The sequence below is a fragment of the Nomascus leucogenys genome, chromosome 2, assembly GCF_006542625.1.
Source record: "Nomascus leucogenys isolate Asia chromosome 2, Asia_NLE_v1, whole genome shotgun sequence".
Lineage (NCBI taxonomy): Eukaryota > Metazoa > Chordata > Mammalia > Primates > Hylobatidae > Nomascus > Nomascus leucogenys.
In genome coordinates this window covers 44,051,061-44,066,768 of record NC_044382.1, presented here as the reverse complement: position 1 = coordinate 44,066,768, position 15,708 = coordinate 44,051,061, and the positions used below count along the sequence as shown (strand labels likewise).

At 47.1% G+C, this 15,708-nt stretch overlaps 1 protein-coding gene and 1 non-coding gene across 2 annotated transcripts in view; both read right to left on the bottom strand.

Annotated features, from left to right (window-relative positions):
* Positions 1–10,248, bottom strand: part of SAR1B (secretion associated Ras related GTPase 1B) — a 36,889-nt gene extending 26,641 nt beyond the window's left edge. The window contains exon 1 of the mRNA XM_003266392.3: positions 10,133–10,248. The gene's annotated coding sequence lies outside the window, so the exon portion shown is untranslated. The remainder of the gene's footprint in view (positions 1–10,132) is intronic.
* A 2,015-nt stretch (positions 10,249–12,263) lies between these two features.
* On the bottom strand, positions 12,264–12,370 carry LOC115831761. Its single transcript, XR_004027254.1, has one exon. It is a non-coding gene; the product is annotated as a U6 spliceosomal RNA (small nuclear RNA).
* Between the last annotated feature and the right edge of the window lie 3,338 nt (positions 12,371–15,708).

The window sequence follows — 15,708 nt, the reverse complement described above, 5'->3', positions numbered from 1 at the left end:
CTTCTAAATCATAGTAGAAAACTTCAGTATTTACTTGATATATCCCTTGATAAACCAATAGGGTAATATGGAAAATAAGAGAGAAAAAAGCCTCTTAAGAAAGATCACATCCCAGCCTGACCAACATGGCAAAACCCCATCTCTACTAAAAATAAAAAATTAGCCAGGCGTGGTAGCGCACATGTGTAATTCCAGCTACTAGGGAGGCTGAGGCAGGAGAATTGTCTGAACCCAGGGGGCGGAGTTCGCAGTGAGCCGAGATCGTGCCACTGCACTCCAGCCTGGGCGACAGAGCAAAACTCCGTATCAAAAAAAAAATTTTTTTTAATCACATATATAAAAATATACTTTTGACTGGGTGTGATGGCTCACACTGGTAATCCCAGGACATCAAGAGGCCAAGGCAGGCAGATCACTTGAGGCCAAGAGTTCAAGACCAGCAGCCATGGCCAACATTGCAAAACCCCAACTCTACTAAAAATACAAAAATTAGCTGGGCGTGGTGGTGCATGCCTATAATCCTAGCTTCTCAGGTGGCTGAGGCACAAGAATTGCTTGAGCCCAGGAGGCAGAGGCTGCAGTGAGCTGAAATCCAGCCACTATACTCCAGCCTGGGCGACAGAGTGAGACTCTGTCTCCAAAAAAAAAAAAAAATTATTTTCTCTCTCTCTCTCTCTCTTTCAGGGTTGGGTGTGATAACTTATGCCGGTAATCCCAGCTACTCAGGAGGCCAAGGTGGGAGGAGCACTTGAGGCCAGGAGTTCAAGACCAGCTTGGGTAACAAAGCAAGACCCCTGTCTCTACAAAAAATAAAAAATTTGCTAGGCATACTGGCATGCACCCATCCCAGCTACTCAGGAGGCTGAGGCAAGAGGATCGTCTGGGAGGTGGAGGTTGCGGTAAGCTGAGATTGCGCCACTGCACTCCAGTCTGGGTGATAGAGTGAGACCCAGTCTCAAAAATAAAAAATAAAAATAAAATAAAATCACTCCAGCTCATGACTCTGACAAGTAATTCCTTCACCTCCCTCATATCCCACATCCACTCATCCCTAGTCCTATCAATTTCTTGCAGTGAAGACTGATGCTTTCTTTGGTTCTCACAGGAACCACCTGGTTAAGAACCTTATGTCACATTCCTCAACAACCATCTTAACCTCAAAATTTGTCTCTACCCTTCTTGTTTTTTTTGAGATGGAGTCTCCCTCTGTCGCCCAGGCTGAAGTGCAGTGGTGCGATCTCGGCTCACTGCAACATCCACCTCCCAGCTTCAAGTCATTCTCCTGCCTCAGCCTCCCGAGTAGCTGAGATTACAGGTGCCCACCACTATGCCTGGCTAATTTTTGTATTTTTAGTAGAGACGGGGTTTCACCATCTTGGCCTGGCTGGTCTTGAACTCCTGACCTCATGGTCCACCCGCCTCGGCCTCCCAAAGTGCTGGGATTATAGGTGTGAGCCACCGCACCTGGCAACACATATTACTTTCTTACTTGCAGCTTTCCCTAGGTCAAAGTAAACTGCTTGCCATTCACTGCGGGTAACCCGTACTTTGCCATCTTAAAACCTTTGCCCTGCCGGGCGCGATGGCTCACACTTGTAATCCCAGCACTCTGGGAGGCCGAGGCGGGCGGATCACGAGGTCAGGAGATCGAGACCACGGTGAAACCCCGTCTCTACTAAAAATACAAAAAAATTAGCTGGGCGTGGTGGCGGGCGCCTGTAGTCCCAGCTACTCGGAGAGGCTGAGGCAGGAGAATAGCGTGAACCTGGGAGGCGGAGCTTGCAGTGAGCCGAGATTGCGCCACTGCCCACTCCAGCCTGGGCGACAGAGCGAGACTCTGTCTGAAAACAAACAAACAAAAAACCTTTGCCCTTATGCCTGTAATCCCAGCACTTTGGTGCTTAAAGCAGAGCAGAGGCTATCTCCAGGATTCATAAAGTGTGTGACCTTGGACAAGTTATAAATTTCTCCTGAAAAATCTCTCAGGGTGTATAAAGATCAAATGAGGTAAAATGCACAAAATAAGCCTGGTTGTTGTTATTATTAAGAAGTGAGGCAACCGGGTGCAGTGGCTCACGCCTGTGATCCCAGAACTTTGGGAGGCTGAGGCAGGCGGTCCCAAGGTCAAGAGATCGAGACCATCCTGGCCAACATGGTGAAACCCCATCTCTACTAAAAATACAAAAATTCTGGCCCGGCGCGATGGCTCACGCCTGTAATCCCAGCACTCTGGGAGGCCAAGGCGGGCGGATCACGAGGTCAGGAAATCGAGAACCATCCTGGGTAATACAGTGAAACCCCATCTCTACTAAAAAATACAAAAAATTAGCCAGGCGTAGTGGCGGGCGCCTGTAGTCCCAGCTACCCGGGAGGCTGAGGCAGGAGAATGGCAGGAACCTGGGAAGCGGAGCTTGCAGTGAGCCAAGATGGTGCCACTGCACTCCAGCCTGGCACTTCTCCTCCCAGGTTCTGTTTTTCTAAGCCAAAAACAGAAAAGGGTGAGAGAGGTGAAAGGTGGGCCAGAATTGTGCCAGCAAAGTGGAAGAGAATATAGGGGGTTCAAGAATTCAAGAGAAGTTCAGGGTTGGGTGGTGGCAAACTCCAAGGCCTGGCTCTGGCATGGACAGATAAAGAAAAATGGAGGTGAAAGATACTGGAAGCTAAGCTAGAGGGTACACTGTCCACATTGACAGGCAGTATAATCACCTGGAAGACTGGAGGGCACTGATACAGACTGTGAATCAAGTGGCAAAGTCCTCACTGAAGATGACTGTTGGTAGGTGAGAGCTAAGGAATGGTGAAAAGCCTTGACAGCAAAAGGATTTTTTGCATAAGGATGGTACCAATTTGCTGTTGTAAAATTTGTCCCAAGAGAGATAATCTAAGAAGACACAAACTCTGCTTTAGAAAATAATAATATATGTATTTCTTTAAAACTGTGGTTTCAGCCAGGCACAATGGCTCACACCTGTAATCCCTGCACTTTGGGACACCGAGGTGAGTGGATCTCGAGGTCAGGAGTTCAAGACCAGCCTGGCCAATGTAGCAGAACCCCATCTCTACTAAAAATACAAAAATTAGCTGGGTGTGGTGGCACACACCTGTAATCCCAGCTACCCAGGAGGCTGAGGCAGGGGAATCACTTGAACCCAGGAGGCGGAGGTTTCAGTGAGCCGAGATCGAGCCACTGCACCACAGCCTGGGCAAAAGAGCAAGACTCTGCCTCAAAAAAAAAAAAAAAAAAAAAAATTGTGGTTTCTAGGAACCTTAAAACAAACTAGGAGTAATTAGAAACAGAATTAACTTTTTTTATTGTTGTTTTAAGTAGAAGTAAAAATGCCCAACTAAGAATAAAAGTTACTTAGCTGCAAACAGATACCTGAGCCCAGAAAACAGGTTACACAACACCATGAACACACTATTAAGACGTGAAGAGCAAAGGTCAAGAACAAGGAAACATACACACGTCAGCAGATTTATTTATTGCACCAATACCAAACAGGAAAAGTCTCTATGCAGATTAGAAAAGTGATCTACTCAAGTAACATGAAAACCAGTGCAAAGGATGTAATGGAACAGAATCTCAGATTACAAGTAACTTCTTAAAGCCTTGTTCCATTAAACTTACATGGATGGCTCATTTAAATGAAATATCCTGGATAGATAAATCCATAGAGTAAGTATACTAGTGGTTGTCAGACTGAAGGAAGGAAAAATGGGGAATTATTGCTAATGGGTACTAAGTTTCTTCTTGGGATGATCACATGTTCTGGAATTAGATAGTGGCAATGTTTACACAACATTGTGACTATACTAAAAACACTTAATTGTACAATTTTAAAAGGTGGATTTTATGGTATATCAACTATATCTCAAAAAAGCTATTATAGAAAAATTTTAAAAGCAAATTTTAAAAAGCTTATATGGCATTTAATATTTAAAACTGATTTACATGAGTAATTACACAAAACCATTTACTTTTTTTTTTTTTGAGACAGTCTTGCTCTGTCGCCCAGGATGGAGTGCACTGGCGCGATCTCCTCTCACTGCAAGCTCCGCCTCCCAGGTTCACGCCATTCTCCTGCCTCAGCCTCCCGAGTAGCTGGGACTACAGGAGCCTGCCACCACGCCTGGCTAATTTTTTATATTTTTAGTAGAGACGGGGTTTCACCATGTTAGCCAGGATGGTCTCGATCTCCTGACCTTGTAATCCGCCCTCCTTGGCCTCCCAAAGTGCTGGGATTACAGGCGTGAGCCACCGTGCCCGGCCACTTTTTATTTTTTTGACACAGAGTCTCCTTTTCACCCAGGCTAGAGTTCAGGAGCGCCGTCTCTGCTCACCGCAACCTCAATCTCGGGGACTCAAGCAATCCTCCCACCTCAACCTCCTGAGTACCTGGGGCTACAGGCATAGGCCACTATGCCCGGCTCATTTACTTTTTAAAACTGGCAGGGCGTGGTGGCTCACGCCTGTAATCCCAGCACTTTGGAAGGCCGAGGCGGGCGGATCACGAGGTCAGGAAATCGAGACTATCCTGGCTAACACGGCGAAACCCTGTCTCTACCAAAAATAAAAATAAATTAGCTGGGCGTGGTGGTGGGCGCCTGTAGTCCCAGCTGCTCGGGAGGCTGGTGTGGGAGAATGGCGTGAACCCAGGAGGCGGAGCTTGCAGTGAGCTGAGATTGCACCACTGCACTCCAGCCTGGGCGACAGAGCAAGACTCCATCCCCCCCCCAAAAAAAAAAAATAAATAAATAAAATCACACATTAAGGGCTGGGCACGGTGGCTCACGCCTGTAATCCCAGCACTTTGGGAGGCCAAGGTGGGCAGATCACCTGAGTTAGGGAGTTCGAGACCAGCCTGACCAACATGGAGAAACCCCATCTCTACTAAAAATACAAAAATTAGCCGGGTGTGGTGGCACATGCCTGTAATCCCAGCTACTCAGGAGGAGAGTCGCTCGAACCTGGGAGGCAGAGGTTGCAGTGAGCTGAGATCGCGCCACTGCACTCCAGCCGGGGTGACAGAGCGAGACTCCGTCTCAAAAAAAAAAAAAAAAAAAAAAACACACATTTAGTTTGTGACCAGCCTTGGCAACATGGAAAAACCCCATTTCTATAAAAATACAAAAATTAGCTAGACATGATAGCATGCACTTGGTGATAGTGAGACCCTGCCTCAAAAAAATAAAATAAAAATAAAAAATACACATTAGTTCTCAGGGGTCCTGTAAAAAAAAAATACACATAAGATGACAAAATACAAATACCCAAAAAGTACTGTTGGGAGAAAATAAGGGACATAATAGTCTAAAGAGGCAAATATGACATCGGAGTATGATTGTAGAATCAATGCACTAATAACTTTGGGATGCAAAGCATGGTAATGCTATGGTGAAATGGATGTAGTAACTGTCCTAGAATACAAATATCCAGGCTGAGCACAGTGGCTCATGTCTGTAATCCCAGCACTTGGGAGGCCAAGGCAGGAGGATCACCTGTGACCAGAAGTTAAAGACCAGCCTGAGCAACATAACAAGATCCCATCTCTAAAAAAAAATTTTGGTTTTTTTTGAGACGAGGTCTCAGTCTGTCGCCCAGGCTGGAGTGCAGTGGCGCAATCTCGGCTCACTGCAACCTCCACCTCCTGGGTTCAAGCAGTTCTCTGCCTCAGCCTCCTGAGTAGCGGGGATTACAGGCACCCACCACCATACCCAGCTAATTTTTTTGTATTTCTAGTAGGGACGGTGTTTCACCATCTTGGCCAGGCTGGTCTTGAACTCCTGACCTCGAGATCCACTCGCCTCGATGTCCCAAAGTGCTGGGATTACAGATGTGAGCCACCATGCCCGGTACCAAAATTTTTTTAAATTACCTGGGTATGGTAGCAAGAAACTGCAGTCCCAGCTACTCAGGAGGCTGAGGCTGGAGGATTGCTTGAGCCCAAGAATTCACGCAGTGAGCTATGATCACACCACTGCATTCCAACCTGGGCAACAAAGTGAGACCTCATCTTTTAAAAAAAAAAAAAAGAGAATAAGGATGAACTGGGCATGATGGCTCATGCCTGTAATCCCAGCACTTTGGGAGGCCAAGGTGGGGGGATCACTTGAACCCAGGAGTTTCAGACCAGCCTGGGCAACATGGGAAGACCCCATCTCTACAAAAAAAAAATACAAAAATAGGCCAGGCGCGGTGGCTCACGCCTGTAATCCCAGCACTTTGGGAGGCCGAGGTGGGGGGATCACTTGAACCCAGGAGTTTGAGACCAGACTGGGCAACATGGGAAGACCCCGTCTCTACAAAAGAAAAAATACAAAAATAGGCCAGGCACGTTAGCTCACCCCTGTAATCCCAGCACTTTGGGAGGCCAAGGCAGGCAGATCACGAGGTCAGGAGTTCAAGACCAGCCTGACCAACATGGTAAAACACCTTCTCTACTAAAAATACAAAAATTAGCTGGGTGTGGTGGCGTGCACCTGTAATCCCAGCTACTCAGGAGGCTGAGGCAGGAGAATCACTTGAACCCAGGAGGCGGAGGTTGCAGTGAGCCAAGATCATGCCACTGCACTCCAGCCTGGGTGACAGAGCAAGACTCCATCTCAAAAAAAAAACAAAAAAACAAAAAAACAAAAAAACCCAATTAGCCGGGTGTGGTGGTGGGCACCTGTAGTTCCATCTACTCGGGAAGCTGAGGTATGAGAATTGCTTGAACCCAGGAGGCGGAGGTTGCAGTGAGCCAAGATCGTGCCACTGCACTCCAGCCTAGGCAACAGGGCAACATTCTGTCTCAAAAAAAAAAAAAAAAAGAAGAAAAAAAGAAAAAGAAAACTAAGGATAAAACCATGACAAATATAAATAGTAGAAAATTTTAAAGACCCCAAGGTGAGGGCTGGGCACAGTGGCTCATATCTGTAATCCCAGCACTTTAGGAAGCCGAGGCAGGCAGATCACTTGAGGTCAGGAGTTCGAGACTAGCCTGGCCAACACAGTGAAAACCCGGGTTGGGATGAGTATTTAAAGTGAGTGAGCGTAGAAATACTATGCTCAGCCAAGTGAGTACTTAATGAAATGAGCGTAGAAGGCTGGGGGAGATGGCTCATGCCTGTAATCCCAGCACTTTGGGAGGCCGAGGGGGGTGGATCACCTGAGCTTGGGAGTTCGAGACCAGCCTGACCAACATGGAGAAACCTCGTTTCTACTAAAAATACAAAATTAACCGAGTGTGGTGGCATATGCCTGTAATCCCAGCTACTCGGGAGGCTGAGGCAGGAGAATCGCTTGAACCCAGGAGGCGGAGGTTGCAGTGAGCTGGAGATCGCGCCATTGCACTCCAGCCTGGGCAACAAGAGCGAAACTCCATCTCAAAAAAAAAAAAAAAAAAAAAAAAAAAAAGTAAGTGTAGAAATACACCTATAGCAGGACACCGTGGCTCACGCCTGTAATCCAAGCACTTTAGGAGGCCAAGCCGGACAGATCACTTGAGTTCAGGAGTTCAAGACCAGCCTGGCCAACATGATGAAACCCTATCTCTACTAAAAATACAAAAATTAGGCCGGGCGCGGTGGCTCACGCTTGTAATCCCAGCACTTTGGGAGGCCAAGGCGGGCGGATCACGAGGTCAGGAGATCGAGACCACGGTGAAACCCTGTCTCTACTAAAAATACAAAAAATTAGCCGGGCGTAGTGGCGGGCGCCTGTAGTCCCAGCTACTCGGAGAGGCTGAGGCAGGAGAATGGCGTGAACCCGGGAGGCGGAGCTTGCAGTGAGCCGAGATCGCGCCACTGCACTCCAGCCTGGGCGACAGAGCGAGACTCCGTCTCAAAAAATAAAAAATAAAAATACAAAAATTAGCAGGGTGTGGTGATGCACACCTGTAATGCTAGCTACTTGAGAGGCTGAGGCAGGAGAATCACTTGAACCCTGGAGGTGGAGGTTGCAGTGAGCCTGGAGCCACTGCACTCCAGCCTGGGTGATAGAGCGAGGCTCCGTCTCAAAAAAAAAAAAAGAAAAGAAAAGAGAAAAGAAATAGTAATATAGCATTCTAACTTGTAAGCTTCAAATGATGTGGCAATGATTTTCATTTCTTTTTCTATTTCTTTTTTCTTTTTTCTTTTTTTTTTTTTTTAGCAACAGTGTCTTTTTCTGTCACCCAGGCTGGAGTGCAGTGGCATGATCACAGGTCACTATGGTCTTGACCTGGCTTCAAGCAATCCTCCCATCTCAGCAGCAAGTAGCTGGGACTACTGGCCTACTAGCCAGGGCCCTGCACCCAGCACATTTTTTTTTTTTTTAATGTAGAGACTGGGTCTTGCTATGTTGCCCAGGCTGATTTTCATTTCTGTTAGACTCATCTTTTTTCTTAATTCTTGCTTGAATTTCTATTCCAGTACAATAATGCAAGTCAAAGGAAGGTTAAAATGTACCTTATTTAAACTGCTAATATTTGTAATTACTGACAGTGCATCTCTGACATTTCTAAAATGAAGACACCTTCCTTTACTACAAACTCAGAAAATGCCAATGAACTATCTTGACATTTTTTAAGTTCAAAACATTTTGGTGACAGACACAAGTCTACTGAAAGGTATAATAGTAGATATGTTGCTTTGCTATACTGGCACCACCATTTATTTGTCATCTGTAAAATGACAGCTAGTGCCTTACTCATAGTAGTCAATAAATGTTCCTTTTCTTTCCTTCTTTCATTGTTTCAATGCGACTTACTCTTCACTGATATTTTAACACGGAATGTAGGACGTCTTCAAAGACACTTAGTAATATAAAGGCTGATGTAAGAACACACAAATAAATAATACTAGGTTTAATTTTTCAAGTTAAAAAGACTTCTTCACCTCATTTTGTCCACTGTACCAAACACCTTAAATTGCTGACGAATTTGGTTCTGTCAGCTAACAATGTCAAAGTTTTAGTTGTTTTAAAACAAATCTACTTGGAAAAGCTTCAGCACCTTAAAAATCAGTACAGTGGCCCACTGAGGCGGCTCATGCCTTTAATCCCAGCACTTTGGGAGGTCGAGGCGAGCAGATCACCTGAGGTCAGGAGTTGCAGACCAGACTGGCCAACATAGAGAAATCCCATCTCTACTAAAAATAGAAAAATTAGGCCTTATGCGGTACCTCACACCTATAATCCCAGCACTTTGGGAGGTCGAGGCAGGCGGATCACGAGGTTAGAAGATAGAGACCGTCCTGGCTAACAAGGTGAAACCCCATCTCTACTAAAAAATACAAAAAAATTAGCCAGGCGTGGTGGCGGGCGCCTGTAGTCCCAGCTACTCGGGAGGCTGAGGCAGGAGAATGGCGTGAACCCGGGAGGCGGAGCTTGCAGTGAGCCGAGATCGTGACACTTCACTCCAGCCTGAGCGACAGAGCGAAGACTCCGTCTCAAAAAAAAAAAAAAAAAAAAAAAAAAAATTAGCCGGGCGTGGTGGCACGCGCCTGTAATCCCAGCTACTCAGGAGGCTGAGACAGGAGAATCTCGTGAACCCAGGAGGCGGAGATTGCAGTGAGCCAAGATCGTGCCACTGCACTCCAGCCTGGGCAACAAGAGGGAAACTCTGTCTCAAAACAACAACAACAAAAATTTAAAAAATTAAAATAAAAATCAGTACAGTTTTCCCAACAGTGTATCTTTTTTCCACTTAACTGGGACTTTGGGCTACGGAAAACGTTAACCAGTACTAGTAAGGAAGCTCAATTTGCCTCTACGCTAATTGGGAGCGCTGAAAACACCAGGCCGCGCGTCACAGCCTCTTGAGCTGTCAGTGAGACCCGCCACCTTCACCTTACCAGGTAAGGAAACTGAGGCCCAGGGGAAGGAAGGGGCTTGCCTGCAGCCACCTCTTTCTTTCCTGAAAAGACCAAGCGTCTGACAGCAGCAGTGTTCTGCCCCGAGGGCTATCAGACGGTCCCGGTCCCGCGGAGCATGGATGAGACCTGTTCTCCCTCGCGCCGCCTAACCCCGGGGTGAAAAACAGGTGCCCCTTCGCCCCTTCACGCAGTGCCACAGGCAGGGACCCAGAGTAGATCTTGGCCCTAAAAGTGCGCCTTCTAGGGGATCCATAGCTGCTGCCCACCGGTCCTCCCAGAAGGAGGAGCTGTCACTCACCTGCGACTGGAGAGAACGCAATCCCCTACTTGGCGTTGGCCGTACAACAGGAGACCGAACTGCAAAGCGCGATGGCTGCCGTGGCCCCAGTTCGCATCAGCCCCTTCCGGGCCGGCGGGTGCCTCACTAGCGACAGTCCGCAGGACCGCGTCGCCGAGCGCCCTAGGTTCCGCCTCCTGGCAGTCTTGCTGCCAGTTCCCCAGTTGAGCGAGCCTGCTCGCAACCCCTAACATCGCCCGGGTCTCCCAGCAGCCTGGTCTCCCAACACCCGCCCGCCCGAAGGGATTTTAGGGGCCTGCGTGCCGAGAAGGGAACACCCCGTGCTTCCCTAGGGGAAATTCCTTTTGGCTTTTTTTTTTTTTTTTTTTTTTTTTTTGAGACGTTGTCTCTCCCTGTCTCCCAGGCTGGGGTGCAGTGGCGCGATCTCGGCTCACTGCAGCCTCCACCCCCTGGATTCAAGCGATTCTCCTACCTCAGCCTCCCGAGTAGCGGGGACTACAGGCACCTGCCACCACTGTCCGGCTAATATATATATATATATTTTTTGAAACGGAGTCTCGATTTTGTCGCCCAGGCTGGAGTGCAATGGCGCGATCTCAGCTCGCTGTAACCTCCGCCTCCCGGGTTCAAGCGATTCTCCTACCTCAGCCTCCTGAGTAGCTGGGAGCACAGGCGCGCACCACCATGCCCGGCTAATTTTTGCATTTTTAGTAGAGAGGGGGTTTCACCATGTTGGCCAGGCTAGTCTCAAACTCCTGACCTCAAGTGAACCGCCCGCCTCGGCCTCCCAAAGTGCTAGGGTTACAGGCGTGAGCCACTGCGCCCGGCTAATTTTTGTATTTTTAGTAGAGACTGGGTTTTACCATGTTGGCCAGGCCGGTCCCAAACTCCTTAGCATAAGCGATCCACCTGCCTCAGCCTCCCAAAGTGCTGGGATCACCACCGCACCCTGCCTAAAATACATTTTCAAAGTACATGTGTTTATTGAATTCATTTTTTTTCTTTTTTTGTTATTTGTGCTTTTTGAATTCACCAGTGATTTACACAATGTAGCTATGTACCAGATAATGTGTTGGATGCTGGTTATTCAGCTTTTATTCAGCTGGTTATTCAGTTGTTTTATAGACGGTCTTGGCCGGGCACGGTGGCTCACACCTGTAATCTCAGCACTTTGGGAGGTCAAGGTGGGCGAATCACCTGAGGTTAGAGTTCAAGACCAGCCTGGCCAACATGGTGAAACCCCATCTCTACAAAAATACAAAAATTAGCCAGGCATGATGGCAGGTGCCTGTAATGCCAGCTACTCGGGAGGCTGAGGCAGGAGAATCGCTTGAACCTAGGAGGTGGAAGTTGCAGTGAGCCGAGATCACACCATTGCACTCTAGCCTGGGTGACAGAGCGAGACTCTGTCTCCGTTTCAAAAAATAAAATAAATAAAATTAAAAATAAATTTAAAAAATTATATATATATATATGGATGGTCTTGCTCTTTCTCCCAGGCTGGAGTCCAGTGGTGCTATCATAGCTCACTGCAGTCTCAATCTCTTGGCCTCAAGGAATCCTCCCACGTAGCTGGGACCACAGGCGTGTGCCATGAGGCCCAGCTAATATTTTAATTGTTTTGTAGAGATAGGGGTCTCATTATGTTGCCCAGGCTGATCTTGAACTCCTGGGCTTAAGCGATCCTCTGGCCTCTGCCTCCCAAAGTGCTGAGATTACAGGAGTGTAGTCAGATAGTCAGCATTTTTTTTTTTTGGAGGCGGAGTCTCGCTCTGTCGCCCAGGCTGGAGTTCAATGGTGTGAGCTTAAGCTCTGCTCACTGCACCTCCGCCTCTCAGGTTCAAGCAATTCTCCTGCCTCAGCCTCCCAAGTAGCTGGGACTACAGGTGCACTCCACCACACCTGGCCAATTTTTTGTATTTTAGTAGAGACAGGGTTTCATAGTGTTGCCCAGGCTGGTCATGCCCAACTAATTTTTTGTATTTTATTAGAGACGGGGTTTCACCGTGTTGCCCAGCCTGGTCTTGAATGCCTGAGCTCAGGCAATACACCCGCCTTGGCCTCCCAAAATGCTAGGATTACAGGCGTGAGCCACCGCACCCGGCCATAGTCAGCCTTTTTGTATGTTTATTTTACTATGGAACGGTTCATGAATTTGCCTATCATCCTTGTGCAGGGGCCATGCTAATCTTCTCTGTATCATTTCAATTTTAGTATATGTGCTGCCAAAGAGAGCACGCAGGTATTCAGCTTTAAACAAGACTGTTTTGACACCAATATTCTTTTCTAATGGATTGGCGTTGCCTTCTTTAAATGCATCAAGAGCTGTTTAGGGATTCTCAGCAAAGCCTACCATTGGCTCTGCTGGATCTCCTCTTTCTGCTCCAGCCTCAGGAAGTGCTTCACTCTCCCTTGACAGTAGGGTTTCCCTCTGCCAGAAAAGCTTCTACCCACCTCTGCATATCACCTGGCTAACTCCTACACACTTTTTAGGTCTCAACTCTTCAGGTCTTCCTCTCATCAAGGCCTTCCTCCCAGATTTGGTTAAGTCCTCTGGTACAGATTTTGAGATGGAGCAGGGACCCCTCTTAGGGGCCTGCCTGGCCCTCCCAACCAAGTATGGAAATAAGAGAAAATCTCGAGTTCCTTTAAGGGAAAGTCCCCACACCTAGCTAGCCCTGAGCAACTTGATAAGCAAGAAAGCAATAGTAGCTCAAAACAACAGCCTAAGAAGTTTGAGTCATAAAATGTTTGGTTCTTTATAAAAACTAAAGATAACATCTTAACATATGTCCCTGAGTTGTTTTTCAGAAACCCAGACCCAAATCAAATGGATCCACTGGAGCCGGGTGTGGTAGCTCATGCCTGTAATCCCAACACTTTGGGAGGCTGAGGCAGGAGGATTGCTTGAGCCCAGGAGTTTAAGACCAGCCTAGGCAATATAGTGAGACCTCATCTCCATAAAAAAAAAAAAAAAATTAGCTGGGCATGGTTGTATGCCTGTAGTCCCAGCTACTTGGGAGGCTGAGGTGGCAGGATTGCTTGATTTGAGCCTGGGAGATCCAGGCTGCAGTGAGCTATGATCCCACCACTGCACTCCAGCCTGAGCAACACAGTGTGACCTTATCTCCCCCACCAAAAAAGAAAAAAAGATATTCCATCTTTTTAGGCCAAACCAATGTATAACCTCATGTACTGATATACAATTTTGCCTGTAACTTCTGCTTTTCTGAAATTTACCCCTCCCTTTAAAAACTCTTGCTTGGGCCAGGCACAGTGGCGCACACCTGTAATCCCAGCACTTTGGGAGGCTGAAGTGGGCAGATCACCTGAGGTCGGGAGTTCAAGACCAGCCTGGCCAACATGGTGAAACCCCATCTCTCTTTAAAATACAAAAATTAGCTGAGTGTGGTGGTGCACGCCTGTAATCCCAGCTACTTGGGAGGCTGAGGCAGAGAATCACTTGAACCTAGGAGGCGGAGGTTACAGTGAGCCCAGGTCGCGCCATTGCACTCCAGTCAGGGCTAGAGAGTAAGACTGACAACAAACAAACAAACAAACAAACACTCTGGCTTGTAAGCCATTGGGGAGGTCAGGTCTTAAGTGTGAGCTGACAGATTCTCCTTGTTTGGTGCCTTGCAAATAAACACCCTCATGTAAAGCCTCCATATAGATGTCAGGCCTTACTGCATTGGGAAGCAGCCTCCAGTTTGGTTGGGTAACAAGCTTCCTCAGCAACTTTACGATTTACCTTTTTTTTTTTGAGACCGAGTTTCACTCTTGTTGCCCAGGCTGGAGTGCAATGGGGCGATCTTGGCTCACTACAACCGCCACCTCCTGGGTTCAAGCAATTCTCTTGCCTCAGCCTCCAGAGTAGCTGGGATTACAGTTGTGCTCCACCATGCCTGGCTAATTTTGTAGTTTTAGTAGAGATAGGGGTTTCACAGTGTTGGCCAGGCTGGTCTCGAACTCCTGACCTCAGGTGATCCATCTGCGTTGGCCTCCCAAAGTGCTGGGATTACAGGCATAAGCCACGGCGCCCGGTTTACAATTTAATCACTGAAGTTATAGAATTATATATGTGTGATTATTTGTTTAAATAATCACACCACCAGCAGACATTTCATAAGCTTCCTGAGGTTATGGCCCCTATATACTTTTTTTCCGTCCTGAACCTATTTTCAGGGCCTGGCACAAAATAGGTACTTAATAAATATGATTTGTAACATGAAGGACTCCTAGGAACATTTTTGTCCTCTGGGGGTTGAAGCGTTTCCTTTTTTTTTTTTTTTTCTTTTGAGACACAGTCTTACTCTGTTGCCCAGGCTGGAGTGCAGTGGCATGATCTCGCCTCACTGCAACCTCCGCCTGTGTGGTTCAAGTGATGCTCATGCCTCAGCCTCCTAAGTAGCTGGGACTACAGGTGCCTGCCACCACACCTGGCTAATTTTTTTTGTATTTTTAGTACAGACAGGATTTCACCATGTTGGCCAGGCTGGTCTCAGAAGCCTGACCTCTAGTGATCCACCCATCTCGGCTTCCCAAAGTGCTGGAATTAGAGGCGTGAGCCACTGCACCGGGCCAGAAGGGTTTCTTTAGAGTTTATTAATCTGTGGTGGAAGAGTCTGTTGTTCCAGTCTGGGTTTCCCTCTACACTCTCTCTACTCACCTAGTCTTGAATTGTTTGGTTTAATAAACATTAATGTGGCCTGAGGCAATTCACAAGGCTCCTCGACTCCTCAAGATTACAGCTATTGTCCTAGATAGGCTTTCTTTCCTGGTATCCCCGGCATTTTGGTCAGCCTTTTAAAAATTTGACGCAGAGCTAGCTCCCTGACTCACATTTGTCATTCCAGCACTTTGGAAGGCTGATGTGGGAGGATTGCTTGAGACTAGGAGTTGGAGATGAGCCTGGACAACAAAGTGAGACCCTATCTCTGAAAAAAATTTTTTTTAATTAGCCAGGTGTGGTAGTGTGCATGTGAAGTCCCAGCTACTTGGGAGGCTGAGGCAGGAGGATTGCATGAGCCCAGGAGTTCAAAGATGCAGTAAGATATGATTGTGCCACTGCACTCCAGCCTGGGTGACAGAGCGAGAACCTCCCTGTCTCTTAAAAAAAAAAAAAAGATTATAACATTCTATACACTTTTATAAAACACTTAAAATGAAAAACTTAATCTAGCTACAGACTACAGGTTAAAGACTGGTTCCAACATTAGCCACTCAAAGTTTCAGTTCCTGCATCTGTAAAATGGGGACTAATATCCCAAAGGAATGATATCATGAGAAAATAACATACAAAAAGGAATAGATATAGGAAAAGCACCAGGCAAGTATTATAGTTTAACTGAATCGATTTGGCTTAGCCCACTGGGGGCCTTGACTCCCAAACTGCAGAACCTTTTGGGGGTTTTGACCAGAACAGAAACATGGTCAGAATTGTGTTTTTAAATGTTTCCTCTGGCAGCAGTGTGCAGATTTTATTGGAACAAGACTGAAAGCTGAGATAAGTAATGAGGCTGCTGCAATTACACAGGTGAGAGGTAACAAGGACCTGGGTTGAGTCAGTGGGAACA